Genomic DNA, 6215 nt, shown 5'->3' on the forward strand with positions numbered 1-6215 from the left:
TCCCTATTGGGCCAGGTCATTTCGGGGCAAGCGGATCATTTATGATGAAGAGGATGGGCTTCAACAGAATGATTCGGAGTTCTTGCAGAGTGGAACAGGGCAGGGATTCTCTACAATGACCATCGTAGACCAATTGAAAGGGATGTAGCGCAGCTTGGTAGCGCCTTTGTTCGCTCGTTAGCGCTTTAGTTATTGAAAACTCAAGGAATTACTCTAACAAGTAAGCAAGTAAACTACCTTTTGACTCGATCAATGTTTTCCGTCTTTGTCTGCTATAACCTTCAAGGAAGACAAGCGGAAGATGCAAAAAGGCAGGACAGATGAGTTGACGATGCATCTTTGCGTCTTTTTGTCTGGATATGCACCTGCTCCTCCTATTTCAACTATTTGAATGAACTCCTACGCCTGGAACTCCTCTTTATTTACCGCATTTCTTCCTTCTGCAAGAGTCATGTTCACTGCTCCTGCACCTCCAACTCCAACAGGAACTTCCGCATCTCTATTCGCATCTTCCTCATATGTAGTATATTCAGTCTTATTAGTCCCAATCATTCTCCCCATGGGCTCTTAGTCTTGATACCGAATGGGAGGCCCATGCTAGCTCCACGCGGGAAGAAGTCTTACAAGTCTTACTAGAGCCGGGTAGCCAAGCTAATCCGATGAGGGAGGCATTATGGATGGATGCACCGGAGATGGCAATAACGTATTCCTAAAGATGACCGGAGGAGTGAAGTCTCGCAAACAGGCCCTTTTAACTCAGTGGTAGAGTAACGCCATGGTAAGGCGTAAGTCATCGGTTCAAATCCGATAAGGGGCTTTGGTTTTTTCATAAAACTCCCGTGGGAGTATTCATAGTTGAAGGAAGAATAGAGATATTGTTGATATTTGAAATAAAATAAAAAAGTAGCAAACAATATTTCTATTTTATTAATTAAATTATCAAGGCGTAGCATTGGAACTGCTATGTAGGCTTTTGTTTACCGAGGGTTCGAGAGGGCCTCGTTTCAAAAAAATACGTCGTCTGGGGGCTTTACCGGGACTAACTAGTAAAAAGCCTAGAGCTGGGAGCGATCTTCGAAACCTCAGAATTTGGTAACTTCAACTACATTAACAACAACTTTTGAATCTTTTTTCGGATTACACCCATTATCTCCTTTGTATCTCTGGGTTGGTGCTCCTAAGCGCAGGAAGGGGAATCAATGGCTGGCTTTGGTTGATGTACAACTGACTTCTCAACTACGTTGATCCTTGCTTGACTCTTCTTTCATTTCGATACAACAAATAGAAAAGGCCGGGGATCAGCACTCCTCTAGTAATATTCTTTGTCTCTCTATTCATCTTTGGATTCCTATCTAAAGGTGAAAGGTTTCCCGTTGGGGTTTCCGGCCCCCCAGGTCTTCACCTAATTGTGGAAGAGGGGAGGTGAGTTGATACTCAACTCTATCTCTCGCGCCTTTCTTCAGCTTGTTCCTCTGGATCCCACGATCTCCTTTATCTCGGAGCCCTTTTATTGCCCTAAAAAGAAGACCCGGCTTCTTCTTCTTTCTTTTACGAATCCGGAAAGCGAAAAGACGCGATCTAGGGGCTATAAGTTTTATGATCCCACTGCCAGAAATATTTTTGAGACGGGAACTGCAATATTTTTTTGAGGATGTTGAATTTGGGGGGAGAAATAAGGTTAGAGACATTGTTTTTGAGGAGGAATTGAATTCAAACTCAGTTCCTACTATCATTTTAGACAATGTTCAGGCTTCCACACCTGTCATTGATCAAGAATGAATCCGGAACCTCAACAAGACAATGTTTAACAACTCCCAAATCAAGATGAGACTATTGTTCCAGAAGAACAAATTCAACACCCTCAAGAACAAGAGCCATTAAAGAGGTCCACAAGAGAGAGAAGAAATGCTATTTCAGATGACTATTTTGTATTTCTTCAAGAACATGAGGATGAAATTGGAATGATGGAAGATGATCCAATCAACTTGCATCAAGCAATGAAAAGTTCTAACTCTCAAAAGTGGATTGATGCCATGGATGAAGAGAATAAGTCTATGCAAGACAATAAAGTTTGGGAAGTTGTCCCATTACCAGAAGGTGTAAAACCAATTGCATGTAAGTGGATACTTAAAACCAAGAAGGATGAATATGGTAATGTGGTGAGATTTAAGGCACGTCTTGTAGCAAAAGGCTATACTCAGAAACAAGGCATTGATTATACAGAGACTTTCTCTCCAGTTTCATCGAAAGACTCTTTTAGGATAATATTGGCACTTGTTGCTCATTTTGACCTTGAGTTACATCAGATGGATGTTAAAACAACGTTTCTCAATGGCGATATTGATGAGACAATTTATATGGAGCAACCAGAAAACTTTGTGGTTGGTGACCCAAAGAATATGGTTTGCAAATTAAAGAAATCCCTCTATGGACTCAAGCAAGCTTCTCGTCAGTGGTATCACAAGTTTCATCAAGTAATTATCTCATTTGGTTTTGAGATGAATATTATTGATGATTGTGTATATCACAAGTTCAGTGGGAGTAAATACATATTTCTGGTTCTATATGTCGATGACATATTGCTTGCCACTAATGATATAGGCTTATTGCACGAAACCAAGAGATTTCTATCTAAGCAATTTGAGATGAAAGATCTTGGTAATGCCTCTTTTGTATTAGGAATTCAAATACGTCGAGATCGTTCTTGGGGTATTCTTGGATTATCACAAAAGAGCTATATCGATAAAGTCCTCAAAAGGTTTGGCATGCAAGATTGTAGACCAGGTGACACCCCTGTTGCTAAAGGAGACAAATTCAGTCTAAGTCAATGCCCTAAAAGCAGCCTTGAAATTCAGGAAATGAAAAAGATTCCCTATGCATCAGTTGTAGGGAGTCTAATGTATCTTCAGGTATGTACGCGTCCAGATATTGCGTACATTGTTGGGATGTTAGGCAGATATTTGAGCAACCCTGGTACGGACCATTGGATAGCAGCCAAGAGGGTTATGAGGTATCTTCAGAGAACAAAAGATTACATGGTCACATACAGGAAATCAGATCATTTGGAGGTCGTAAGGTATTCTGATTTTGATTTCGGTGGATGCCAAGATAGCAGAAGGTCTACATCAGGCTACATTTTTCTGTTAGCTGGAGGAGCTATATCTTGGAAAAGTGTCAAACAGACACTTATAGCTTCTTCCACTATGGTAGCAGAATTTGTAGCGTATTATGAGGCATCAAATCAGGGAATATGGCTGAGAAACTTTGTCACTGGGCTGCGTATTTTGGAGAATGTAGAAAGACCTCTTAAGATATTTTGTGACAATAAATCAGTAGTGATGTATTCCAATAACAATAGGAGCTCATCCAAGTCAAAGCATATTGACATAAAGTTCCTAGTTGTGAAAGAAAGAGTGCAGAGTGGACAGATATCCATAGAGCACATTGGGACAAACTCCATGATAGCGGATCCGCTCACAAAAGGATTACCACCCAAGGTCTTTCATCAGCACACTGCTCATATGGGTGTAGTATTACTTGAAGATATCATGATTTAGTGTTAGTTTGTATTTTCTTTGCTTTATGTTTGTTTTAAGACATTTATGTATTTGGTTATTTTCTGATCAGAAATAAAGTTTTCAGTTTATTCACTCTGTTTTGTTATGTTTAAGTTTGACCTCACTTTGGTTTAGGAGGACCAGTTGGAAATAGGCATGTTCGGTTCACATTGCATGTAATTTCCATGCTACACATCCATGATTGATCTATGTCATTTGGCTATATTTGTATATGTGACAATTAATGGGTTTAGTCATGATTGATATGACGAAAATCGCTTTGATCCTATATGGGTATAGTTGATGGACGAGATTGTTGTGAATACCTTTACATAATAGCAAATTTTGAGCTCATAAGGTTATACATTTATCAGGTAACATATGTTGCCCAAGTGGGAGATTGTTGGATTAAAATCCTATGTGGGCACATATGTATAATGTATATGCTATTATAAAGTGTGATACAAAATTAAGTGACCAATTATGTTATGGGTATCAAAAGGGTATTAAAGTGTCATGGAATTAATGTGTAGATACCATAAGTTAATTTATAATTTGTTGAGGGGCCAAATTATAAATACCCAAGAGTTATTCTAAGATGACTCTATATATAGGTAGTGGTCCCCAAGAAACACTAGGGTTTTCTGTATTCTCTCATTCCCCATCAGAGAAAATACCTAAGAAAATAGTGTATTCTTGGAAGATCAAAACCTTCTCTGCAATCTCCAACAATGGCTTCAGGTTAGTGCTTCCGCTCATCTTTTATCATCTTCTTCTTCTTTAATTTAGCAAAGGTTCTATAGATTTGTGATTTAGGGTTTTCTATATTAAATCACTTTAGGAATATGTTTAGATCTGTAATTTATATATTTCTTAAGTGTTTATAAATTCTAACATCACTAACTATTTATAGGATGCCACCTAGGGTTAGGTTAGAATTATTTGGCATTAAAATAATGAAAAAAAATAAATAATAAATGCCTACATAAGTGCCCGGCCTAGGCTTAGGATATTGGGCCCCACTTTTGTAATTTTGCTGTTTTATCATTTCTACATCTCATTTTCTCAAAAACGCCAATTTTCTAATTTAATCATTTTAATGCCAATTCCAATTATTTAATAACTAAAATTAATTATTAAATAATATTGTCATTTAATATATTTATTAATTAGACTAACTAAAGTCTCTTAATTAACAAATGTACCCTAGAAACTCTTTCTTCACAATTTTGCCCTTGCTAAGTGATAATTCACAAACTAGACATAGTCTAATTTTAGAATTATAATTGATTAATCGAAATCAATTAACTGAGTCTTACAAGTAGTATTGTCTCAACAAGTATGGGAACCATGGGCCTATATATTCGAGCATCCAATAAGCAAACCAAGAACTTACCAAGTATATTCACTGACTTTTTAATTCCTTGTTGCATCCATGCATAGAACCTAGAATTGCACTCTCAGTTATATGGAATGCTCTATATGTTCTACCATATAGATACACTATTAATTATCCATTGTTATAATCCCTATTTGATCAATGATGCTCTATAGAGGATTTACATTGTATAGGGATTAAATTACCGTTACACCCTTCAATGTATTTTATCCTTAAAACACTTAGCCCCGTACAAATGATATTTCAGCGAACTGAAATGAGTACTCAACCATTTATCTCTGTTTAGCCAAGCTCGAAGGAAATAATCATTTCACTTCTATTTGCTAGATAGAAGTTATAGATTCCATATCTATGTTTAGCGCTCCCACTCAATTGCACTACCATGTTCCCAAAATGTACGTATCACCCTGACCCAAAAGTAGGCTTAACTAACAAATCAAAGAACACGTGTAATACTCCTGAGATTGAACCTAACCATATCAGGATTAAGATCATTTGATCTAGGATCAACTAGGTGATATTGAGTTGAATAGATATTTCGGTAAGTTTAATATATCTGAATCAAAGTTCAATATCGGTCCCTTCCGATGCATACTCCATTCATTCAACCCAAGCTTTACTCCAATGCCCTGAAAAGAACATAGCACTTATCCAAGGTTCAAGTAAACTATGTTGTAGATTGTCATATCAGTTAAACCCTCTGTGTATTGATAAATCTAGGAATATATATTTAATCACATAATCTTGATTACTTTCCACTGTGCTGACGACACAATAAACAAGAACATAAATGTGATAAGGGTTTGGATGAATTTATAAATCAAATAAACAAGTAAATGATAACATGAACCAAATAACACACAAATGAGTGAAAAATACTTATGTTTCTTTATTGATATTTAAAGAATAAAGATTACATTGAAAAGGAGTTTTATTTAGGGCATAAAACCCAACACTGGAGTCGCCAACTACTCCTTTTTTTACGTTAAGTAAGTGTACTAACCCCCTATCTTAATTTATTGGCATTTTTTGGTTTAGGGCAAGAAAGGTTTTAGCTTAGGTTAGGGCCAAGACCGTACTCGGGTAGTACAGTAAGATTATCTGCGTAAAAAATCTCACCTTTTAATCCGTTCACTCTTCCAAAAAGTTTACTCTGTCTTCCATGGATTTGAATGAAGTCCCCCTTGCAGACGTAGCTATATCCATCGTAGGAGACTCTATTTATGTCGCCAAAATATTTTCCAAGAGACAAGACCAAA

General features: G+C 37.1%; 1 non-coding gene across 1 annotated transcript; it reads left to right on the forward strand.

The window, feature by feature from the left end:
* Window positions 1–745: 745 nt before the first annotated feature.
* TRNAT-GGU (transfer RNA threonine (anticodon GGU)) lies at window positions 746–817 on the forward strand. Its single transcript has one exon. It is a non-coding gene; the product is annotated as a tRNA-Thr (tRNA).
* The last annotated feature ends 5398 nt before the right edge of the window (window positions 818–6215 follow it).

This window comes from Cannabis sativa, chromosome 8 (assembly GCF_029168945.1).
Source record: "Cannabis sativa cultivar Pink pepper isolate KNU-18-1 chromosome 8, ASM2916894v1, whole genome shotgun sequence".
In the NCBI taxonomy this organism is placed as follows: domain Eukaryota; kingdom Viridiplantae; phylum Streptophyta; class Magnoliopsida; order Rosales; family Cannabaceae; genus Cannabis; species Cannabis sativa.